At 49.1% G+C, this 25213-nt stretch overlaps 1 protein-coding gene across 1 annotated transcript in view; it reads left to right on the forward strand.

The window, feature by feature from the left end:
• The window catches only part of LOC142303422 (protein phosphatase 1H), a 295560-nt gene that overhangs the window by 85576 nt on the left and 184771 nt on the right, over positions 1-25213 (forward strand). The window lies entirely within an intron of this gene.

The following is a 25213-nucleotide window of genomic DNA, read 5'->3' on the forward strand; positions in this document are numbered from 1 at the left end:
CTGATCAGGCGCAGGATCCGTTTTATCCGCAATTCGCCGGATTGTGCCTGATGGCAAAAAATGAATGTGTGAAAGAGGCCTTAGTCAGGGCTACCTTGGCCAAAATCTTTTTTGTATTTGCACTAAAGCAGAACACTAATATGACTAACTCCAGGAGAGCGGCTGTTCTGTGGATATGTATATGCATGGTATTTGAGAGGACGCTACCTGGCCCAAGTAAACCAAGCATTGTCTATCAGTGAAGATGCGGACCGAGCATGCACATACACGCCTCCAATCAGATGGGAACCATTTCATCAAAGCACTTACGGGATGACCTAAACACTTTGAATAGTCACATCAGCTACCCCCAAAATGGGTAGAGCTGGGGCAAAATGGGGGCATGGCGCCACATCTCGTCTTGTTCATAATACCTTACCCAAGAATGTACTCCTTTCCCTGCCCAGAGCATGATTTGTGGCGAGGTCTACGGAGACGCACACCACTTTTCAGACTCTCCTGGTTCATTAACAGTCATGTACCTCGTAATGCCTCTTACTCCAGCATGCCCCCTCCTCACGACCAGAGTCATGATGAATCGAACTCCTAATTTTATATACTATTCCTCATTCTTGTAAAAGTAGCCCACAGATGGAGCAAAGGTGGGATTTTTCTTAGACCAAAGAAAGCACAGCTTTTATCCTTTCAGGGCGAACTGACATTATAGACTGTCTTCACGGAGCACTGGTAAAACTCTATTATTAATGCAATTCCTGAATAGGTGAATTGCTCATGGGGGGAATGTTATTTAGGATGATGTAACTGCCCTGACAAAAGATAGTAATGCTAGAAGATCTTAGTGGATTAAGTCATTGGAGCATGGATATCCTACAGCGATAGTTCAATGAGTGTATATCTCTGTATATGAGATGATGGTTTGCCAAGGGGGCAAGCTTCCGTAAGCCTTGTGATGATCCTCATATCTATGCTCCCATGAAGGGCTCTGACAAGTGTGGATGTTTGCTCTTTTGGAGCATCCAGCTGTTCAGTTTACATTATCTGCAGTCCGAGAGATGATGTAAGGATGCTAGACATTGGCAGTAATCTAAAGTATTTATCCCACTCCTGAGAAAGTGCCACAAAGTCTAATTATGCCAAAACGTCTGAAATCAGAACTGCGATTGATCTGTACCCCATAATGGGCGAGGTGCTGCTAATCATTATAATACATCCTCATAAAATGTGATCTCCCAATGAGCTAGTGACTTGCACTTTTGTCAGGCGATCATTGCCATGTTTAAAGCCCCCGTCACAATTAACGACTTACTAGCAATCCCGAAAACGATGCTGCCTGATAAGGATCGCTGGTAAGTCGCTGGTGAGATGTCACACAGTCAGATCTTACCAACGATGCAGTAACGATGAGCGAGGTTATTGTTAGGTGTCACACACAGTGATGTGTCCTGCCCAGCAGGACATCACCTTTGAAGAAAATGGTCCGGACCTTTCGGCAACGACTAGAGATCTCACAGCAGGGGCCTGATCGCTGGTAGGTGTCACACATTACGAGATCGCTGGCGAGATCGCTACTGCGTCACAGAGAAACTGTGACTCATCAACGATCTTGTTAGTGATCTCGTTATACGTGACGGGACCTTAAGGTTCATTTAGATGAGCCTAATTATCTGCCCCATCAATGTAGTATAGGACATGTGCTTGGGGAGATGCCCATGAAGACTGCACAATAGCTGCCGATTTGTCACATCGTGCATGCATTTCAGCAGGTGTGCCACTTGTGACGTAATCAGCACCGCTTCTGATGCAGAAGTGAGCGCCGCTGGACATCATCAGATAACCCCTGTTAGGGTATGTGCGCACGTTGCTTTTTACCTGCTTTTTACCTGCTTTTTTGCTGCTTTTTCTTCTGCGCTGTTTAATGCCAAAATGGATGTGTTCTTCTATTCAAGCAAAGTCTATGGGAATTTGGGTTTCTTGTTCACACTATTGTTGTTTAAAATGCTGCCTTTTTGTGGCAGAACTTTGGTCAAAAACTCAGCTTTTCAAAGAAGCAACATGTCAATTGTTTTTGCCATTTGGGTTTTGTACTGCAAAGCTGAGTTTTTGACCAAAGTTCTGCCACAAAAAGGCAGCATTTTGAACAACAATAGTGTGAACAAGAAACCCAAATTCCCATAGACTTTTCTTGAATAGAAGAACACATCCATTTTGGCATTAAACAGCGCAGAAGAAAAAGCAGCAAAAAAGCAGGTAAAAAGCAGGTAAAAAGCAACGTGCGCACATACCCTTACAATGAATATTGCCTGACTGACAGCTGCAGATTGTAATGAGCAGTGTGAGATTTCAGCAGCAGGAGTGACACTGAGGAGCTGCTATTCAGGTTAGATTACATATGAACATTAACGTGTGACTGGATCCATGTAATGGTTCTTATTTATGACTGGAGCTGCACAGTGCTTCTGATCATGGGGTCCGGATCCTGAGACCCTCACCGGTCAGCTAAGTCCTTCTCCGCAGCCTGCACTAGATGATTGACAAGTTTCTCTCTCTTCTTCATGAGGACAGACTTGTTTATCTCCCACTGCAATGCTGGGAAGATTTTTTTTTATTTTTTCCATTTTTTTGGGGGAGGTGCAGGAAACTAAAAATGCATTTCAATTTTTCCTTTAATTGGCATTTACCTAATGGTTTAAATAATTTTAGATTTTGAGAAGGCTCTTATGCACAGTTCAGTATTGCAGTATGCGGTGAAACTCCATGTTCTATGAAGCCCAGCCTATGTATGGTCTTCACAGGAGTTCCTAGAAACCAGACTCCTGGCTGACATGGCAACTAAATGGCACCCCACAATTGCTTCATGAGTCTGTGGGTGACTATGGGTGAACGAAGTGACATCTACCGGAAGCGCACCATTTAAATGCCACCAAAGGAAATACAAAACAATCCCTGATCTTTGGGAGACCAATCAGAGAAAACACTGTCGGCAGCCAGCGAGGGAGCTCAACACCGTGAAATCCTAGGTGCATTGCCCCCTGGGAAGTATGCTAATCATAAAAGTCTGTGGAGCCTCTGTTAGAAGTCTCAACATGGAAAATAGCCAGAATCCTACTTCACACTGATGAGGGGCAATACCCCGAAACAGCGGTCTGTGGATGGATACCTGGCCTTGGTATTTCCCTTGTCATGTCTTTAAACTAGTCAAGAGTTGGACATTGACTAAAAGGGCCACTTAATATGGTGGTTATGGTGGTCTCCTAAAAAAAGCCACTCCTTGGCTAGGTCCTTCCCGGAGGGATATCTGGCTATTTTCCGTGTTGAGACTCCTAACAGAGGCTCCACAGACCTTTTTGATTTACCGTAGGAAATTAGGCTGTGGCATTTTAGTGGTTAAAAAGCAATTGGAGGTAGCTCTAATTACTACTGTTAAGTCTCATTCACACGTCAGTATTTTTTGATCAGTATTTGTATGCCAAAACCAGGAGGTTTCTCCAAAACACAGAACAGGAGTCCATCTTAGGCTACTTTCACACATCCGGTTTAAGCACTGCGGCTCAATCCGGCTGTGAAACCTATGCAACGGATGCGGCGAAAACACTGCATCCTTTGCATAAGTTTTTACATGCGGCCCGTCCGTTTTTTTTTCCGGTTGCGGCACGCTACTGAGCATGCGCAGTGGAAGAAACGGCATGCGGCTGCCGGATGCGGTTTTTGCCGCATCCGGCGTCCATAGACATGCATTGAAAAATGCGCCGCAGCGGCGCGATGCGTTTTTTTTGCCGGAGCAAAAAACGTGCCAGGGAACGTTCCATCCGGCCGCTGCATCGGCTAAATCTGCCGCATGCGGCAAAAAACGGACGGAACGCAAGCCCATGCGGCACAATGCGGCGCCAATGCAAGTCAATGCTGGAAAAAAACTAAACCGACGTAAAAAAAATCTGTCGTTTTTTTCAGCAGAGCGCTGGATTGTGCCGCACTGCTACAGCCGGATGTGTGAAAGTAGCCTTACAGAGAAGAACCTATACTTGAAAGTTCCACTCCTGGCTTTGGCATACAAACACTGATTCAAAAATACTGAGATGTGAATGAGGCCTTAGAGACAGTTGCTGGCTGTGTAACACAGCCAGCTCCTACAATGTGTGGAGCCAGGGCAGCTCATGAGTTTACTCCAAACACGCACTCATTACCTTTTTATTTGCCAACTTTACTTTTGTTGGGTATTACTAATCTGCAGATTTTGGCTTTGGTGTAGTATTTCTCTGTGTTCCTTGTGATTAAATAATTCCTATGTAGGTGAGCTAATCCTAGAACAATGCCCTATTGTACAGTCGAGGTTTACATAGCTACAATAGTCAAATATAATCAGAGGCACTACTGGATCATTTAAACAAAAAGCAAAATGCTTCTTGCTTGTATGTAGAATACAACTAGAAATTCCTTTTATTGTAAATCACATCCAAATCAAAAGGGGTTTTCCAGGCACACAGAAAATTGAATAATGTAAAACCTATTAAAAATGTGGCTCCCTGGGAAAACCCCTGGACCAGAATGTACATATGGATAAAGCTTTCCACGCGAAACCTGCATTTGATATGGTGGCTCCCTGGGAAGACCCCTGGTGCAGACAGTAAACCAGGATAAAGCCTTCCATGAAACGTGGATTAGGCGTGATGGCTCCCTGGGAAAACCCCTGGTCCAGAATGTACATATGGATAAAGCTTTCCACGCGAAACCTGCATTTGATATGGTGGCTCCCTGGGAAGACCCCTGGTGCAGACAGTAAACCAGGATAAAGCCTTCCATGAAACGTGGATTAGGCGTGATGGCTCCCTGGGAAAACCCCTGGTCCAGAATGTACATATGGATAAAGCTTTCCACGCGAAACCTGCATTTGATATGGTGGCTCCCTGGGAAAACCCCTGACCAGACTGTACACTAGGATAAAGCTTTCCATGTGAAATGCGCATCAGGGTGTGGTGGCTCCCTGGGAAAACCCCTAGACCAGAATGTACACCGGGATAAAGCTTTCCACGTGAAATGCGCATCAGGTGTGATGGCTCCCTGGGAAAACCCCAGGACCAGAACGTACACCGGGATAAAGCTTTCCATGTGAAATGCGCATCAGGGTGTGGTGGCTTCCTGAGAAAATCCCTGGAACGGCATGTACACCGGGAAAAAGCTTTCCACATGAAACATGTATCAGGTGTGGTGACGCAATGTTGTTTTACCTCATGTATCTCTGTTTTAGGATCATTCAGACAGGTTTTTCACTTATCTGTTTTTTTGGGTTTTTTTGCTGACCATGTGCACACAAGCCACAATCCTCCATTATTCATAGATTTTGATTTTAAAATGCGATATATATGGACCCATAATAATCTCGAATAGCACAAGGATGACATGAGTGTGTAATCCGTGTGCTGGATGTGACTTACACAGTAATGTTTAGGAGAATGGTGATTAGGAAACTCAGAACCAAACAAAACACTGATGAATTAAAGATTTTACACTGTGGTAACACTTGTTTCTGTGATTGCTTAAAAGGGTGGTTACTACTTTATTTGCTACTTTATCACCCTTTCTGGGAGGGTCTTTTTGGGACCTCTTGTGTGTTTTTGAGTCCATTAGTGTCTTATACCCTTTTGGCTTTACTTTATTGCTGTATGGTGGTTTTTGGGGGTTCTTTTGGACTTCTGGTTATACACTGCCATCTTGTGGTAGACAATGAAGTTGCAAGGTGTACATTTTGGTCCCGGTGTTTTCCCATCCTACTTGTCAGTATTCTTGTGATATTATCTCTCTTCTAAAAAGGCCGTATGAATAAGTGGTTTGCACTCAATGTTTGCCTTGCACTTTTCTTCTGCTGGCACATCCGATATGTTCAGACTGCATCCTGTAAGTAGCACTGGGCGGCAGTTTGAAATGTCATTGTTGGGATGTGTAGTCCATACACTTTGTTTTCTAATATTAGTGCGTAGTGGTGCATTTACATTGGGACTCAGAATAGGGAGGAGGTGATCTGACATACTTAGAGACTATGGGTTCGATTGTTTTTGACTGACATTCTTCACGCTGGCCTGATGAGTGGACGTCCTGGAGAAAGACGTTTCTCTGCGCACCTTTACAGTAAGCTTATGTGTCGCCCTGGGCAAGCCAGGGGACACAGGTCATCACACCACCACACCCTACATCCCAGTTAGGAACACCACAGCTAACCAAAAATCCTTGTTGCCTTCCTCCAGAGGCTGATGATTCACACCAGGGGGTGGGCCAGGCGGTTGGCTCCGCCCACCGAGGAGTTCACAGCTCTGGAGGCGGGAGAAACCAGGCAGTCCAGTGAGGGACATGAAGGAGTGAACAGGAGAGTAGCCCAGGCAGGGCTTGAGTAAACAGCTAAGAGGAGTTAAGGAAGTGAAAGTAGAAAGAAGTAAAGTGGTAAAGGAGGAAAGCAAGAGTGGTGACAGAAAGCCTGAAGTAGTCCAGCTGTGTGCAGGACAGGTCAGCAAGGTCAGCAACGGCGGTGACTGTCTGGAGGGGGACCGTGTGAAAGTTCCTGGAAGGACCGCGGACGGGTAGTGGCCCGGCGGTCTGGAGCAGTGTACCGAAGGACAGTCAGCACCAGGGCAGGGGCCTCTCGGACCCTGGCAAGGCTAGGAGTCGCCATAATTTGCCAAATCCGTCAGTGAAGGGGGACGTAGATCCCCCAACAACCAAGTCCCGATTGAAGGCAACAGCCCAACCAGAGTAGGAGAGACACCGCCACCGCCAAGGCACCAGTCTCTCAGGGCCAGCGCCTGCGGGTAAAGAGTAGAGCTCCTCCGGCCCAGCTTGAAGTCGGGGAGCGGGTTACCGGTGGGAATCCATCGCTACCAACACAGAAACAAAGGTGCAAGGAAAAGGGACATCACCGTCACCTACTGGGAGAGCAAGTGCAGCCGTCCGTGGGAACAGTCTTTCCAGCCGTGTGGTTTACCGTAAAACTGTGTCAACATCTCAGGCTGAGTGAGTACCACAGTGCCGCAAGGCACAGCGCTGCCCCAACATCCCTGCGCCCACCAGGCCCTGCACCTCCCTCACCATCACCGGGCTCCGGGATCACCAACCCCTACCCACGGAGGGGCAACACAACACCTGGCTGCTCCGCATCACCATCCCCGGGATCCCCATATTGAGCAGCGGTGGTGAAATCACCACAACCGTGGGTGGCGTCACGGACAATAAACTATTCCCACACCCAACAACCCCCTTTCACTCACGGGCGAGGAGTGCCGCTCGAGAACCCCCGGGATCTGGCCCACAGCTCGAGCTACCACTGAGCAGCAGCCGCCGGACCCGAGCAGAAGGGGGTGAGCGTAGTGTGCTGACACCCTCCTCCCCGCCCGCGACAACTTAGCGTCACGAACAGGATCTTACCGCTCTGCCGTCTGGTATAGGTGCGCCTTGCTACCGCCAGAGGTATCCGGCAGAAAAATTTCAGAAGCCGCCATCTTTGGCGCGAAAAGTTCCCGCTCGATCGTCTTCTCGAGTTGTAGAGGCGCGAAGGCCAAAACCCCGCCCCGAGAGAGGAGGGGCCGGAAAGAGCTAAGGGGGACGCGATGGCGGCTGGACACATGTAGCTGCAGCTATAAAAGCAGGGACGCCAGGACTCTGCAAAGATACCGTTCCTGGAAGAAGCCATCATGTGGATGCCGTACCGCGACACCGTAGCCCCCGCGCCTGGAACGGCGGCGATGCAGCTCCTCATGGAGGAGTGGGAGACCGACATGGCGGACGTTATAGCCACCGTGCGGAGACGCGAGGAGGAAGCGGAGAAAGGGAGGGTGAGTGACCCACGTCCCGATGCCCTGGAAGGGCCGGTCATCGCGGCTGCGGGGCCCGGTCCAAGCCCTCTCCCCCCCCCGTTGCCTCCCTCGCCACCCGTCTTGGAGGCCGTGACCCCGCCACTAGGCCTGCTACCACCGCAACCGGTAGCAATACCCAGCGTCCCCGCCCAGGTGGACCGACCTATAGCCGGAGCCCGCAGTAAACCGGAGGTGTTACCGTGGAAGATTCCGAAGGTTGAACCGGAGGCATCCCCTGAAAAATCCCCCGAGCCGGAGCCGATGACCCGCTCCGAGCCGAAGGCCCAGCAGCGGAAAGCCCCTATGCCCATCCCCCACACCTCGGCTGAGGTAGCGCCGGGTTGTTGCTGTAAGGCAGCGCCCAAGGCCAAGACACCGCGGGACATGCTGCCCAGATTCCTGACAGTGGGCAACGTCCAGGATGTCCCGCGGGGCCCGACCCGTGCGCCGGCGCTGGTAGCAGCGCCGTATTGGGATAGGGAGCCGGTACCGCTGGGCCTGGAGATCGCTGAGAGGGAACGGAGGAAGGCCGAGCTGGTGGCCAGAGCGATAAGGGAGAAGGAGAGTCTCCACCAGGCCACGTTCCGTGTCCGGGGACCGCTGTACGAAGGACAGGTGAGGCGGTTTGATGTCCGCCGGGGCTACGGGTTCATCTACGAGCCGGGCCTGGAGGCCGAAGTGTTTGTAGCCCGGCGGGATGTGAATGCCCACCTGCCTGAGGAGCATCCCGGCCGCAACCTCATGCCGGGAGACCTTGTTCGTTACACCCGACACTGTGGAGAGAGGGGGTGGTTTGCCCTGGATGTGAAGCTGCGGGGCAGCCAGGAGAGCAGAGGTGAGTCCTGCACCCCCTCCCTCGGATGAAGCTGAAGGCCTGGAGTAGGGCAGCGGAGCACCGTTGTCCAGTCCCCGTTGGGACCACCATTTTGTTTGTTGAAAAGTTTGGAAAGTTCTGAAAATGATGAAAAATGATTACCGAAGTTTAACCTGATTATCTGAGTGATTTGCAACCGGCCGGAGCCGGCACCGTTGTCCCCGTGGGGACCGTTTGAAAAGTTGTTTTGCATGGAGGACTATCCATGGACAAGCCCGTGAACTTGCAGGGCAACCACAAACGTTAAGTGGCTTGTAAATAAGTTGTTTGCCGTTACCGTTTTCCGCAATGCCGCCTCCGGAGAGGCAGGTTGGAGGGAGGGCCCTCAGCAGACCAGGCTGGGGCCCAGCCACCAAAGGAACCGGTGGCTACCCTCTGGAGGGAAAGGACAGATCCCGCTCGGGTAACTTGTGCTGGACTGTGGGTCAAGGGGTGCTGCCTGGGCTTTAGGGGCAGCATCAGGGCCAGGTTGCTTGGGTGGGAGAGAGCGGAAACCGTAACCGTAAACTGTTTGCAACGTTTAAGAAATGTGCCTCCCATTATGGGAAGATTCATTAAAAATGTAAATATGTTACTTCCGGTTCCGGTCCTGGCCGCGGTGGAGGCATAAAGGAGAAGCTCCTGCCCCCCCCGAGAAAAGCAGTCAGACAGCAGCCCCCCCGCATCGGAGTCCGGGACGGGAGGGACCCAGCCTGAAAGCGGAGATCTGCAGCTATGGACAGATACCTGCTGAGGAGCGCCAGCGGCGGTGAAGGGCCCGGGAGAGGCGGCGACGCTGTGGACATGAGGGGAATGGAGGAGAGGAACATGGCGCCGACGAGCGTGCCGGGGGCGGAGCCAGAGGTGCGGGGAAGAGACGCGATGGAGCCGGGTCGGAGCGAGGGATTAGCAGAGGACGCGGCTGCAGAGACAGAGGAATGTGGAGCTGGAGACAGGTGGCTGCAGGGGTCGGAGGAGGGCAGCTCACAGTGGGAGGATGAGGGGGAGGTGGGGGGAGAGACTGGAGAGGAGGACGCTGGCGTTATGGAGGGGAGCTATGGAGGAGTAGGAGGGCTGGAGGAAAATGAAACCCAGCAAAGTAGAGGGCCCAGAGGGAGACAGCCGCAATACAGGAGGAGATCAACCTCAGGCACCCCCTGTAAAGGAGGAAAAAAAAAACAACAACAGGATCCACTGACATCTCAATTTTACAAGACATCTGAGGGAGGCAGAGATTCAATGCAAATAAGCAGATCTAAGAAAGCAGCACCACCTGCTGACCAAAACAAGCAAGTGCAAGAGTTTCATATGGATTATAAAAAACTGGCAGTAGAAGTAGCATCTCACTTGTCCAAAGACATAAAAATAGCCATTGAAGTAGCCGTACAAACTTCACTAGCCGCCATGCAGAAGCAATTGACTGATCATTCAAAGAGACTCACAGAAGCAGAGCAAAGAATCTCTAACTCTGAGGAGACAATCTTGACCATGCAAGCACAGATAGCAACTCTTGTAAAATCTAATGATTACCTGAGAGACAAGGCAGAGGACCTAGAAAACAGATCGAGACGAAACAATCTTCGCATTGTGGGGCTGCCAGAATCGGTAACACCGGGACAGCTGGACAATATTTGTGAGGCGGAACTACCACAGGCGCTGGGCATAAAGGCGAAATTTAGAGTGGAGAGAGCCCACAGAGTGGGACCATTGAGGCAGCAAGAGGCGAAGGAGGGAGAAGGGCAAATTTCAAGCAATAAACCGCCCTCAAGAGCCAGACGGGTGATAGTCAAATACCTTGACTACAAGCACAAAGAGGAAATTCTGAAAGCCTTTAGAGAACGAAAGCGACCTTTACAATACCAAGGAAATAGACTGCTGATTTTTGGGGATTATTCCGTTGATGTGTCCAAACGGAGGAAGGACTTCAGTAAACTGTGCACATTTCTGTACAATAAAAGAATAAAATGCCAACTACTCTACCCGGCAGTGCTGAAGGTCAGGAACTCCAATGGTTCGTTCTCATACTATAAAGATCACAAGGAGGCGGAGAATATTCTCATGTCAGAACATAAAGGGAACCGGACGGAGGGGCAGGAGAGGAGACCCAGTGGAGGAGAAAACTTCAGAAAAGGTTCCCCGGCGGGTTCGAGAGGGGAAGGTGGACAACGCGGAAGGCAAACACAACCCGAGGCCAGTGGAGAGGGGAGACGCAGTCCAGCCCAGCAGTTTAGCCCAGGGATGGGACCCAGGGAACAGCGTTCTTGAAAGACACCAAGACACAAGATGACTCTTGAACTGATCTCTACTAGCCCTTATCGATCTACCCCCCTGAGTGAGGAAGGTGGCCGAGCCGAGGGGGACGAGCCAGCGTGAAGGGGACGGAGGGGAGACTGATCAAGTCACCTACTCTCCCTCCCCTCCTCCCCCTTTTTTTTTTTTCTCTCCTTTTTCTCCTCTCCCCCTCTCTTCTTCCTCTCCCTCTCTCTTTTCTTCCCTACCTCCTCCCTTCTCTCCCCTAATTTGTCTCTGGTGTGTTCTCCCTTTTTTTCTCTTTCTCCCTTCCCCTCTTTTCCCCCCTCTCTCTCTCTATGCCCTCCCCGGTTCTACCTCTCTTGCCTTTTTTCCAATACTACTCCTCGCTTCTTTCTTCTCTTCTCCTCTGCGCTGTTTCTTCCCCTCTCGTGCTTCTTGGCTATGATGTCCTTTATCTATTTCTATGCTGGGCTCTTTTATCTCTTTGTCTCTGCTCCGTTGTTCTTCTCTCTTTGTGGATTGCTTTGCAGGTCCAAATACAGTGGGCACGAATGGGTCGGCAGGAAGGTCCCACGAAACTAGGACTAACCCAGTAGATGAACTCTCTTTAAGGTCCTACCACTTATAACATAATGTTTTAATCTATGTATATTACTTCAGATCGTTATGTTTTACGCGGGGGATAGAGCTCTGAATCTGTCTATTGGGGGGGGACTAGGGAGACTCATATTTTGGCCAGGAAAAAGGGAAGCCACTAGCATGGCAAAAAGTGCCGAAAGTCCCACCAAAGGGACAACTTGTTATACTGTTGTAGGATTTATACTTTGCATATGTTGTTTAAGAGTTTACACACAGGTTGGGGAAAAGAAATGCCATTCTGGGGAAACCACGTGTGAAGGATATAATGATAGTCGTGTCTCTCCTACAGCTGGGGACCTGGGGGGTGGTATTGATAAGAGCAAATTACCCAGACAAACATGGTGCAACTAACGACATGGAATGTTAAGGGCCTAAGATCACCTAACAAACGAGCAATGGTACTAAGACACTTGAAAAGATTAAAAACAGACATTGCTCTATTACAAGAAACTCACTTGGGGAGGGAAGATTTCTTTCGCATGAAAAAGTACTGGGTGGGCTCAGTATATGGGGCAGCGGCGCAAGGAAGGAAGGCGGGCACAATGATTTTGATAAACAAGCAACTTAGACATGAAATAGTGGCTCAGGAAGAGGATGACCAGGGAAGATGGCAGCACATAATAATTAATAGCCCAGCGGGGACACTCAGCATATATAATATTTATGGCCCAAACTCGAAGCAGAATCAGTTTCACGACACCATAAAAGCCATAATTCTCTTGGACAAGGAGCCTAACATCATAGTGGCGGGGGACTTCAATGCAGTGCCAGACTCGGTGGAGGATAGAAGCAAGGGAGAGGGGGAGCCAGGATCCGGGGATAAGGGAACAAATCACAGAGATGTATCACTGGAGGATGTAGGCCTAAAAGACATCTGGAGACTAACTCACCCGCACGATAGAGAATATACGCACTTCTCTCACCCACACAACAGTTGGTCTCGCATAGACCAGATCTGGTTATCTATGGAACTTGCGAATGGTGTGCAAAACTGTATGATTGAGAATATGGTAATCTCAGACCACAGCCCGGTGAGAGTGGACCTTAGAGAAAAATTCAAAAGGGGATCAGATATTATTTGGAGATTCCCGACGTTTCTCCTTAGACAGGACAATTTTCGCAGGATAATAAAAGAATGGTGGGAGGAGTTCTCAGAGGATAACAAGGATCACAGGGTGACCCCGATTTTGTTCTGGGAAACTGCAAAGGCGGTATTGAGAGGACGCTTGATGGGGTATGCTGCCATGGTCAAACGGAAGACGAATGCGAATTACAACTTGCACAGTGAGGCAGTACGTCTAGCGTATACTAATTATCTGTCAGACAGGTCTAGCAGGGCAAAGGAGAGGTGGCTGGCAACCAAGAGAGATTTTGACGAGTGGGCAAAAAAAAAGGAGCAATTATTTTGGTCACATAAAGAGGCAGATCTTCATAGATTTGGTAACAAGGCGGGGAGGATGTTGGCAAATCTAGCAAGAGGCAACAGAAAAATGACAGTAATCTCTTCATTGAAAACGAAGGATGGGGGGATGACTTCGGATCCTAAAGAAATTAACAAGGTGCTGGGAGAATATTATAGAAAGTTGTACGGGCCAGGACAGAATGACATGACTGACGAATCGGAGTGGCTACGACAAGCCCAACTACCTAGCTTAACGGAGGAGGAAAGGGAGGCCCTAAATACAAACATCACGGAGGAGGAGGTCTCAAGAACAATTGGGGAACTTAGCACCAACAAGGCGCCAGGGCCCGATGGTTTTAATAGTGAATTTTATAAAGCCCTCAAGGACCAGATTTCGCCGGATTTAACCTCAGTCTTTAATGCGATACTGGGAGGAGCAGAAATCCCTAAAAATGCAAATATAGCGTACATTAAATTAATTCCTAAGGGAGCCAAGGACCTGGACGACCCCTCGAGTTATAGACCCATTTCGCTCATCAACCAGGACTTAAAAATAATGTCTAAAATCATGGCTGACAGATTGGCAGCAGTCTTACCTAGATTAATTTCAGAACACCAGGTAGGGTTTATAAAAGGAAGAAATGCAGTGACCAATATTAGAAAGACGATTTTAGTGGTTGATGCGGTTAGACTGGGGCGTACAGAGGGAAAGGCAAGTCCTGCTTTAGTCACGCTTGATGCTGAGAAAGCGTTCGACAATGTTAACTGGAACTGGTTGGACAAGGTGATGGAGGCCGCAGGGATAGTGGGTAGGATGAGACTTTACATTAACAATTTGTATGCCAACTCGGGAGCAAGGATTCACACACCGGGATTTTTGTCTGACGTGTTCCCCCTGATGAAAGGGACGAGACAGGGATGCCCGCTATCCCCCCTACTTTTTAACCTTGCAATAGAACCCCTATCAAGAGTGCTGCAGGGTCACAATAGTTTTAAAGGGATCAAAATAAGGGGAAAAGAGATGAAGTTAGCGCTGTTCGCCGATGACGTGATTTTGTATATGGGGGACCCTGTTGCGGACCTACCCTGGACACTTGATATGATTGGAAAATTTGGTGCCTTTTCAGGCTTTAAGTTAAACAAAAAAAAATGCGAGCTCTTATTCCTGGGCGGAGGCAAAGGACCAACTGTGGGAAACCCAAGTGAGGGTCATGTGAATGGGATCCCTATAGCGCACTCATCAGTAAAGTACCTGGGAGTGCATATAGGGAGGACGACGGAATTAATTTATAAATTGAATTATGGTCCATTGATTAGAAAAATCATTAACCAGTTGAGGGGCTGGAAGGGGCTGCCCCTGCCACTATTGGCACGATGTCACCTCATAAAAATGATGAGCTTCCCTAGGCTGCTGTACCCCTTTCAGACGATCCCGCTATTGATAACACTGAAAGATGTCAACAGACTTAATTCAGCGTATGCAGACTTTGTTTGGAGGGGAAGGAAACCCAGAATAAAGCTGCGCACGCTGATGAAGTCAGTGGAGGAGGGTGGGATAAATTTTCCGGATGTCAGAGGGTATAACATTGTATGCATTATGAGACATGTGATTGACTGGCTGAGAGGAACGAGCAGGCACTCAGATTATGGAACGGAACTCAAGTATGCAGAACCATGGGACCTGACGTCCATTTTACACTCCCCAATGTCTAAGGTTGAAGGTCATATAAGAAACTCGGTTATATTTCGAGACACCATGTTGGCCTGGAGATTGGTTAGACGGAAATTGGGACTCTCCTGGAAGGTATCAAAATACCTAAATCCTTGGGCGTCACCAAACTTTCCCCAGGGGAGAGAGAATAAATTATTCCTCAAATGGAAAGAGAGAGGCATTAGGAGTCTGATAGATGTCATGAATGTGGAAGAGAGAAGATGGATGACAGGTCGGGAGGTGCTTGATAAGTACAATCTCAACGGCTCCCACATTATGCAGTACGAACAATTGAAACATGGAGTACTGAAAGAGCTTGGTGAGATTGGAAGGGAATTGAACAAGAGCATGATTGATGAGCTCATGGGATGTAGCGTAACAAATGTAAATGTTTCCCGAATATACCAAACATTTAGAGGTGTGCTAATATCCAGGGAAGATAGTCGAACACTTCTAGCATGGGAAAAACAACTGAAAGGACAGGAAGTAGTGGAGGTCATACTGAAAGGATGGGTTCAGATGAGGAAACAAGTCACTAACGAGAGCTGGAGGGACACCCAATTTAGGATATTACACAGGGCTGTTTTGGGCTTCAACATTCCGGGCAGGGAGGCACGGTGTCCTAAGTGCCACAAAGAAAAAACAGACATGCTGCACGGTTTGTGGGAATGCAGTCCAATAAAGAGGTTTTGGTACCAAGTCAGAGCGTTAGTTCAAACAACATGGAAAATTTCCTGCAAACTAGAACTAATGGTGTGGATCTTCCACTTTTTGGAGGGTGGAGTTAGAGGGGGATTGAACGCTCGGGACAAAAAAACATTTGTAATCATACATGACATAGCCATGATAGCTAAAAGATGCATCCTAAGGCACTGGATACAGGAGGAGGCCCCAGCCATAGGGGAAGTCATCAGTGAACTGCACAACCTTTTGAGGCTGGAGAAATTAGAAGCAGAAAGGGACAAGGATAATTTGACAACCAAGTTTTTTAGGAGGTGGAAAACTTTTATAGAAGTTCATTACAAACAGGAGGACATAAGCCATTTAGTGGCACCCTTCAGACATACGGAGTGGTACCTCATAAATGAAATCCAGGATAGTCTGGGAAAGCTGAGGACTAATTAGCAGGGACCCAGGTGAGGGACAAAGGCGAGACAACATGACGTCATCAAGACATGACATTGGCACTAGAACTATTAGAGAATGGCACAGGGGTTCAGGGGTTTGTTTCATTTATGTTATGTTTGGATTTTTTAACTCTGATTCATTATCTGTCAATGCAATCTGAAGCGGGATTGGAGATAGAGAGGGGATTCTACCCCTTCCAATGATACTTATCGACAGCTGCAATCTTGTCTTTTGTAAATCATACTACTTTTGATACGATATTGAAATAAGTTTGTAAAATCAATAAAAATTGTTTTGGAAAAAAAAAAAATGTAAATATGTTACTTTACCATGTTATCTTTTACAGAAAAATAAAACCGGTGTTGGACGGCAGCCCGCGGACGGTCTGCATTTTGCTAAGGGGGAATGTGTCGCCCTGGGCAAGCCAGGGGACACAGGTCATCACACCACCACACCCTACATCCCAGTTAGGAACACCACAGCTAACCAAAAATCCTTGTTGCCTTCCTCCAGAGGCTGATGATTCACACCAGGGGGTGGGCCAGGCGGTTGGCTCCGCCCACCGAGGAGTTCACAGCTCTGGAGGCGGGAGAAACCAGGCAGTCCAGTGAGGGACATGAAGGAGTGAACAGGAGAGTAGCCCAGGCAGGGCTTGAGTAAACAGCTAAGAGGAGTTAAGGAAGTGAAAGTAGAAAGAAGTAAAGTGGTAAAGGAGGAAAGCAAGAGTGGTGACAGAAAGCCTGAAGTAGTCCAGCTGTGTGCAGGACAGGTCAGCAACGGCGGTGACTGTCTGGAGGGGGACCGTGTGGAAGTTCCTGGAAGGACCGCGGACGGGTAGTGGCCCAGCGGTCTGGAGCAGTGTACCGAAGGACAGTCAGCACCAGGGCAGGGGCCTCTCGGACCCTGGCAAGGCTAGGAGTCGCCATAATTTGCCAAATCCGTCAGTGAAGGGGACGTAGATCCCCCAACAACCAAGTCCCGATTGAAGGCAACAGCCCAACCAGAGTAGGAGAGACACCGCCACCGCCAAGGCACCAGTCTCTCAGGGCCAGCGCCTGTGGGCAAAGAGTAGAGCTCCTCCGGCCCAGCTTGAAGTCGGGGAGTGGGTTACCGGTGGGAATCCATCGCTACCAACACAGAAACAAAGGTGCAAGGAAAAGGGACATCACCGTCACCTACTGGGAGAGCAAGTGCAGCCGTCCATGGGAACCGTCTTTCCAGCCGTGTGGTTTACCGTAAAACTGTGTCAACGTCTCAGGCTGAGTGAGTACCACTGTGCCGCAAGGCACAGCGCTGCCCCCACGTCCCTGCGCCCACCAGGCCCTGTACCTCCCTCACCATCACCGGGCCCCGGGATCACCAACCCCTACCCACGGAGGGGCAACACAACACCTGGCTGCTCCGCATCTCCATCCTCGGGATCCCCATATTGAGCAGCGGTGGTGAAATCACCACAACTGTGGGTGGCGTCACGGACAAACTATTCCCACACCCAACAACCCCCTTTCACTCACGGGCGAGGAGTGCCGCTCGAGAACCCCCGGGATCCGGCCCACAGCTCGAGCCACCACTGAGCAGCAGCCGCCGGACCCGAGCAGAAGGGGGTGAGCGTAGTGTGCCGACACCCTCCTCCCCGCCCGCGACACTTACTCCAGTCCCTACTGTAGTAAGAAATATGACATGGTGAATACCGCTGATCTTCATGAATTCATCCAGTGGTGGTCACCATGCCCATGATCTACTTCAGCTCTGCCCACTTTAATGGAACTGTATAAAAATTGTGTGAGAACGTCATATGTCACATAATTTTAGAGCATCAGCCAGTTGCACCAAATTTATGTACTGTAATTTTTTTTTTTCTCTCTCAAAGCTTTCCATGCTAGAATACTGGTGTAAAAGCTTTGAATCTATTTCTTTATATACTCTTCAACCATTTTAAAAATAACCTGTCAGGTCCCCCATACCTCCAAAACTGCCCCCATTAAAATGTAAAGCCCTAATTCAGCAGTACATGTCGCTGTACCATCTTATTCCAATCGCCACAAAAATAACTTTTCTTGGCCTCACTCACATGCAGATCACTAGTCTGGTGAGGCGTTCTTTTCCTAGAACAGTCTGGTTCATCATTGTCGCAAGTCACATCCCCATCACACTCCACCGCATGTCTTCAGTGGTTGCCATCCTGTGCACCCACACTTCCTCTGTGGACATGAGCACTGTAGCTGGCTGAAGTCTCCCGGGCCTCACTGTCCATGGAGGACATAATCCTGAGTGCACAGGATTGCAATCACTGAAGACCTGCTGTGGGCAGAGAGCATAGTCCATCACACCCAGGAGAACTTCACTACCAACTATGAAGTGTTCTCGGAAAAAACGCCCCTTGGACGAGTCCAAGATTTGCATATGGGAAATGAGAGCAATAATAGGTATTGTGAGGTAGCACGGTCGGCTGCGCAGCAGAAGACACTGGATCCAGGCATTAAGGTTCACAGCACACGGTTTAATGTCCAAACAAAAGTCCACAGCAATATACATGTGCCTCTCCAGCAGAGAACTCAGGGAGTTCTGTTCACTCCCTCACACCCGGCACACCTGCCCTCGTTCCTGTTTCCATTTAACCCTTCCTTCAGCCTGTAGGGAAACAGCATTAACATTAGCATTAAGTGGATTTACTTTCTATCATGGAGTGAGCACAACCGGGGCGAGACATACCGGCCGTCATAGATAACCCCGGTCACAGTCTCACATCCCCCCCCCCCCTCAGTTCAAGCGTGCGGGGTTGAACTCCCGCCATCAAACACGGGCCGCGGGACAAGGCATCGGCGTTGACCTGCAACCCACCGGCCCTATGTTCAACCGTAAACCGGAAGTTCTGCAGAGAAAGGAACCACCGGGTAACCCGGGCATTCCGTTCCTTGGCGGACCTCATCCAGACCAGTGGAGAGTGATCCGTCACCAAGCGAAACTGCCGTCCCAGCAGGTAATAGCGTAGGGACTCCAAGGCCCACTTGATCGCCAGGCACTCCTCCACTACGCTATAATTCCGCTCGGGAGGGGTGAGCTTCCTACTTAAGAAGGTGACGGGGTGTTCCTCCCCCTGAACCACCTGAGACAGCACTGCCCCCAGGCCGACCTCTGAGGCGTCAGTCTGTACTATGAACTCCTTCCGGAAATCAGGGTTGACCAGAACGGGCTGTCCGCACAGGACCTCCTTCAGGGCCCGGAAGGAGTCCTCGGCCTGCGGAGTCCAGCGCACCATGACGGACTTCTTGCCTTTGAGAAGGTCCGTCAAGGGGGCTGATAGTCCCGCAAAATTTTTTACAAACCTCCTGTAGTACCCCACGATACCCAGGAAGGCCCTAACCTGCTTCGTGGTCAGGGGTCTAGGCCACTTCTGGATCGCCTCAACCTTGTTAATTTGGGGCTTAATCACTCCTTGGCCTATCACATAGCCCAAGTAGCGGGCTTCCGTGAGTCCCAATGCACATTTCTTGGGATTGGCTGTCAATCCGGCTGTTCGAAGCGCGTCCACCACCGCTTGTACCTGTTCCAAGTGGGTCTGCCAATCGGAGCTGTAAATAATGATGTCATCCAGGTACGCTGATGCATACGCCTGGTGGGGTTCCAGCACTAAGTCCATCAACCTCTGGAACGTGGCCGGAGCGCCATGTAACCCAAAAGGCAAGACAACATAGTGGAAGAGACCCGCCGGCGATACGGCTGGGGCACCACCAACTGCTCTACCCCCACGCCCCGTATTTCATCTACCCGGTAGAGTAAATCTTGCTTAAGAGCGAAATGGGGGTACCTTACCTGGGCACCGGGCAGCTGTGCCACCCCGTCAACTACTGTCACCCGACTCCGGGCATGTATTAACGTAGGGTCCTGGAGTTGGGCTGTCCCAAACGTATCCGGGGACGCCTCCAACTCCGGGATGGGCTCGACCATCTCAGCCTCTCCTGCCAATACCTCTAGGGGTGACCTATCGGGTTCACACTCTGTCCCTATCATGGGGACCCCTACGGCAGGCGTCCCGGATTCAGGATTGTAGGGCTCAGGTCCCGGACTGACCAATATCTGAGGGGACTTAGGGGGTCCCCTCCATAAAGTCCAAAAATAGGGCAGATCCCTTCCTAGGATCACGTCATAAGGAAGAGTGTTAAGAAGTCCCACCTCATGTTGCACCTGACCGCAAGGTGCTGTGATGGTGACAATCCCCGTGGGATAGTGTCGGCGGTCCCCATGTATGCAAACCACCCCCACGGTACGTCTTGTGGCCTTTACTTTAGCCCTCAAGGTGGATCGCACAAGGGTCACTAAGCTTCCGGAATCCAACAATCCTGTAACCGGACATCTATTCACCTGTATTTGGCACAAGTGGGGCTCCGTCTCTGGGGGGACCAGGTCAGCGGTACACACCACCTGAGCATACATTGAACCCCGCCGGGTAACCCCACAATCCATGGGCTCCGTGGTGAGGGGACACTGGGCTTCCATATGTCCCACCCGCTGGCACCACCAACATCTAATGGGGACGGAAACCCCCTTGACGGGTTGTCGTTTAGGGTACAGAACCTTCCGGACCTCAGGAATGGCGGCCGCGGCCTCAGACGGGACGGTAGGGGACTCCTGCACCGTTGTCAGCGGTGGGTCCTTGGCCCTAGGCTTGGAGGGGCCGGACCGACGGGCGGTAAGCAAAGTCTCAGTGTCCCGTATCAAGTCCTGCGTAGCCACATGCCGCTCTACCAGGGACACTAATTGGTCCAGGGTACTCGGGTCACCCTGCCCTACCCACCGTTGAACGGTGACGGGTAAAGTGCGCACAAAACGATCCACTACTACCCTTTCCACTATTTGCGCCGGGCTCAGAGTGTCAGGCTGCAACCACTTTTTTACAAGATGCAACAAGTCATAGGCCTGGGAGCGTACGGGTTTGGCTTCCTCATAGAACCACTGATTTACCCGCTGAGCCCGTACATAGGTATTCACCCCCAACCGAGCCAGTATTTCGGCTTTCAGGGTCACATAGTCAATGGCGTCCTCGGTACAGAGGTCCAGGTACGCTTTTTGGGGTTCCCCCGTCAGATAGGGCGACAATACCTCAGCCCACTGGGGGGTCGGCAGCTTTTCCCGCTCGGCCACCCGCTCAAACACCGCCAGGAACGCTTCCACATCATCCCCCGGGGTCATCTTTTGCAACGCTTGTCTCACCGCTTTCCGGACGCTGCCGTCGTCACCCGGTCCCGGGGTTGTTGCTGCCGGTCCGGCACGGATCGACTTGGCCAGGAGAACCATCTGTTCTTGGTGCCTTTTTTCCTGCATTTGCAAGGATTGCTGCTGACGTTCCAATGCCCGGAGCAGGTGTGCATTGGTCTGTTGCTGCTGTGCATTAGCCTCTTGTAGCTGTGCATTAGTCTGTTGCTGCTGCCTTAGTATGTCCTCCATGGCGTCGCCGGGTTTGGGCTGTAGTATAGCCGCTCGAATCCAGGCCATGTGCTACTGGGTCACCAGGGATGGATGCTACACCTCACCGGCTGTCATGCCCGCCGATTCTCCACCATATGTGAGGTAGCACGGTCGGCTGCGCAGCAGAAGACACGGGATCCAGGCATTAAGGTTCACAGCACACGGTTTAATGTCCAAACAAAAGTCCACAGCAATATACATGTGCCTCTCCAGCAGAGAACTCAGGGAGTTCTGTTCACTCCCTCACACCCGGCACACCTGCCCTCGTTCCTGTTTCCATTTAACCCTTCCTTCAGCCTGTAGGGAAACAGCATTAAACCTAGAGTGGATTTACTTTCTATCATGGAGTGAGCACAACCGGGGCGAGACATACCGGCCGTCATAGATAACCCCGGTCACAGTCTCACAGTATATATGGGAATAACAAGGGCCCTGGTGTATAACTGAATCAGGGCTCTAAATCTTTATGGGGCAGTTTTGTAGGCCTGTCAAGCCTGATAGTGCCGTTTCACTGCAATATTTGACAGAATAAGGAAAGGAGGAGATTTGTGCTGTACTTTCTGGTCCTGGGGTTTTCCCAGGGAGCCACCACACCTGATGTGTTTTTCACTTGGAAAGCTTTATCCTGGTGTACATTCTAGTCCAGAGGCTTTTCCAGGGAGCCACCACACTCTGATGCGCGTTTTGCATGGAAAGCTTTATCCTGGTGTACATTCTGGTCCAGAGGTTTTCCCAGGGAGCCTTTATGCTGGTATACATTCTGGTCCAGAGGTTTTCCCAGGGAGCCACCACACCTGATGCGTGTTTTGCGTGGCAAGCTTTTTCCCGGTGTACATTCTGGTCCAGATGTCTTCCCAGGGAGCCACCACACCCTTATGCGTGTTTTGCGTGGCAAGCTTTATCCTGTGTACATTCTGGTCCAGATGTCTTCCCAGGGAGCCACCACACCCTTATGCGTGTTTTGCGTGGCAAGCTTTATCCTGTGTACATTCTGATCCAGATGTCTTCCCAGGGAGCCACCACACCCTGATGTGTGTTTTGCATAGAAAGCTTTATCCTGAAACACAGGCATGAACAGCAAAAACTAGACAACATACTGCCGTGTGGAAGCGGGTTAAGGGCTGCATACCACTGCTTTAAGGTGTATATACTGCCAGTGTAGTAGGGTATGTGTGCTGCTTTACTGAGTAACACCATTGGAATTTCCACAATCTTCCAAGTATCCTGAGTTATTGCTGGTAGTGCCACAGAGAGCTGCTGTTGACCATTTAGGTCTGATGTAGAATACAAAGGTTGTCACCAGTTCTCTGTAGAATTATAGGGAACCTGGCAGGTGTAATATGCACCCAGAGCCACGAGCAGTTCTGGGTACATATTGCTAACCCCTGCCTAACCGTCCCTGTATACACTAGCATAGATAAAGAGGTTCCCTTTAACAATTCCTCCATTCTCGATTACACAGAGCATTTTTATTCAGCTGTTAATTGAATGGCACTTTGCAGTTTCACCCGTTTAACCAGATGGGACAGCGCCTTTAATGTGCACAATGTGCGGCTCATTTGAAAGCTGTTTGCCAACCTTTTCCCGCCTGCTGAGCCTGCCGTCTGGTACAGCAGGATGCTTTCTGATTCCCTTTTATGTAGAAAAGCTTCTGCATAATGCTGTGTCATTTTCACTTTATCTTGTGTTCGGTCTGTTTTTTGTTTTTCCTTCCAAAATTGTGGGAAGTGCAGTGCTACCTTTATTCAACACTGTTTACTGGTCCGTGCTCCCCAAGGGTCATGCTCTGCAAGCACAGAATGTACCAGGCAGTGATTTCAACTTGTTCTGATGTCTCCTTAGTAATACGACCAACCATTAGAAGTGACTACACTGGTTCTCTGTGCCTTGTTACAGAGGTTCTCATATCCCACCAACTAGTACCAACTAGTACGTCTTTACTAGTTATGAGCAGACCCCTGGATGTTCATGTTTGGTCAGACTTTACTTAAAAATTTGGTTTGGTCCCAAACTTGACCTTGAATGGGGATCCAAAGTTTGCTGCTGTAAAATGATCATAGTAAGGGCTAAGGTGCTGAAAAAAGACGCAAATGGGCATAAGAACAAGATAATATGCCTGAAAAACAAATGTGGATTGGGATTAAATAATGTAAAACATGACATGGGATCCCCCCCCCCCCCCCCCCCCCATTTTTGATAACCAAAGCAGGTAAAGCCCTAATCGTATTGAGGAAAACGATCATTACATGCTGCAATTGTTAGCGAGTCTTTGATTATGGGTGCGTGTGAAACATCGGACTACCCTGATGTCAATGGAGAAGATGGGGAAAATAATTTCTCCATCTTCTCCTCACCTGTGATCCAATTCTTTCATGTGAGACTGAGATCCTAGTGAATGATCAAAACAGAGCCTGAGCCGCTGGTGATTAACATATCGTATTTGATGCTATACGCCAGTGTGGCCCCAATCCAAGGCCGTCATTCTACGATGGACTCTGATGTGGTGTCCACTATTACTTAATTTTACCGTAATCATTCTAGAACTACTTGAGTTTTTTTTGTTACGAATGTGAGCATCTGGGAATAGCGCAACCTAATTGGCAATGTAATTATTGGTGTGTTGGCTGGGTTTATGTGGGCATTGTACTATTAGATGCCTAGATTAATTGGATCTGTCTGGTTGTTTCTATATTGTTTAGGTTAAATCGTACAGATTCTTATCTCTTTGATAATGTGTCGGCATAGAGAGCTCAAATGAAATGCGGGATTTCCAATAATTAGTCTCTTGGGGATTTTTCCGTATTTTATTGCCTTAAGTCGTTTTAGCTTTGGATTATTCTCTAAGGTTTTGTGGTATGGCCTGTTTGTGTGATTCCTCATGAATTTTCGTTTTAACTGATAACACTTTGAACATGTAATAATGAAGTGTGTGTATGTGTGTGTGTGTGTATATTATATTATATTTATATACACATATATATATATATACATATATATATATATATATATGTATGTGTATATATGTATATATATATATATATATATATATGTGTATATATATATATATATATATGTGTATATATATATATATATATATATATGTGTATATATATATATATATATGTGTATATATATATATATATAATATTGATGATCTATGTATGGTCCGTTTGCACAGCCCACAGCGGCACCAAACAACCAACCTGTGGTGATTTAAAAGCAAGTTTACACACACACCATGCTGGGCAATGCCTACTGAACAATGGGCATAGTCTTCCCGCTGTTCTGTCACCAGCCAGCTCTAAAGATGACTACCACCCGTAAGCCTGCTGCTAGCCATTCTATTCACCAAATCCCAAGCGTTTGCCTTGACTTCTTCCATTTACACCTGCACTCGGACCTGTGGTTACACAAGGGCACCTGGGCTGGGACCACTGAGTCGGCTGCTGTTCAGTTGTATAAGCTGGCAAGAATAATAGCGACATAGCTGGGTCAGACCGAGGAGGTATGGAGAGGTAAAAAATCACCAGGCAGGAGAAAAGTCAGTAAACCAAAATCCGTAGTAAAGATCTGGACTATCCTCTGTTACAGGATCTGAAATATACACAACCGCAGAGAAAATTAGGCTATAATTGACAGAGGGGCCTGATTCTCAGGAGTTTAAATGGTGAGCAGGGCTGACCGCAGAAAAAAAGCCAAACTAAGGTTTAACCCCAAAGCTTCTGGGCTGGCAAGGGCTAAAACTGGGTACTAAAGTCTTCCTTCGATTTTCCGACGATTAAAGAGAGAATACAACGGATAGGCCTTGGCATAGATGTCACACTGCCATTGTTCTCGGCAGCGCTACTCCTAAACAAGACTATAAGCTTCCAAGAGCAATTATTTTTAAGCCTGCTTAAAAATAATTTCACCCAATTAACGATCGT

This window comes from Anomaloglossus baeobatrachus, chromosome 4, assembly GCF_048569485.1.
Source record: "Anomaloglossus baeobatrachus isolate aAnoBae1 chromosome 4, aAnoBae1.hap1, whole genome shotgun sequence".
Taxonomy (NCBI): domain Eukaryota; kingdom Metazoa; phylum Chordata; class Amphibia; order Anura; family Aromobatidae; genus Anomaloglossus; species Anomaloglossus baeobatrachus.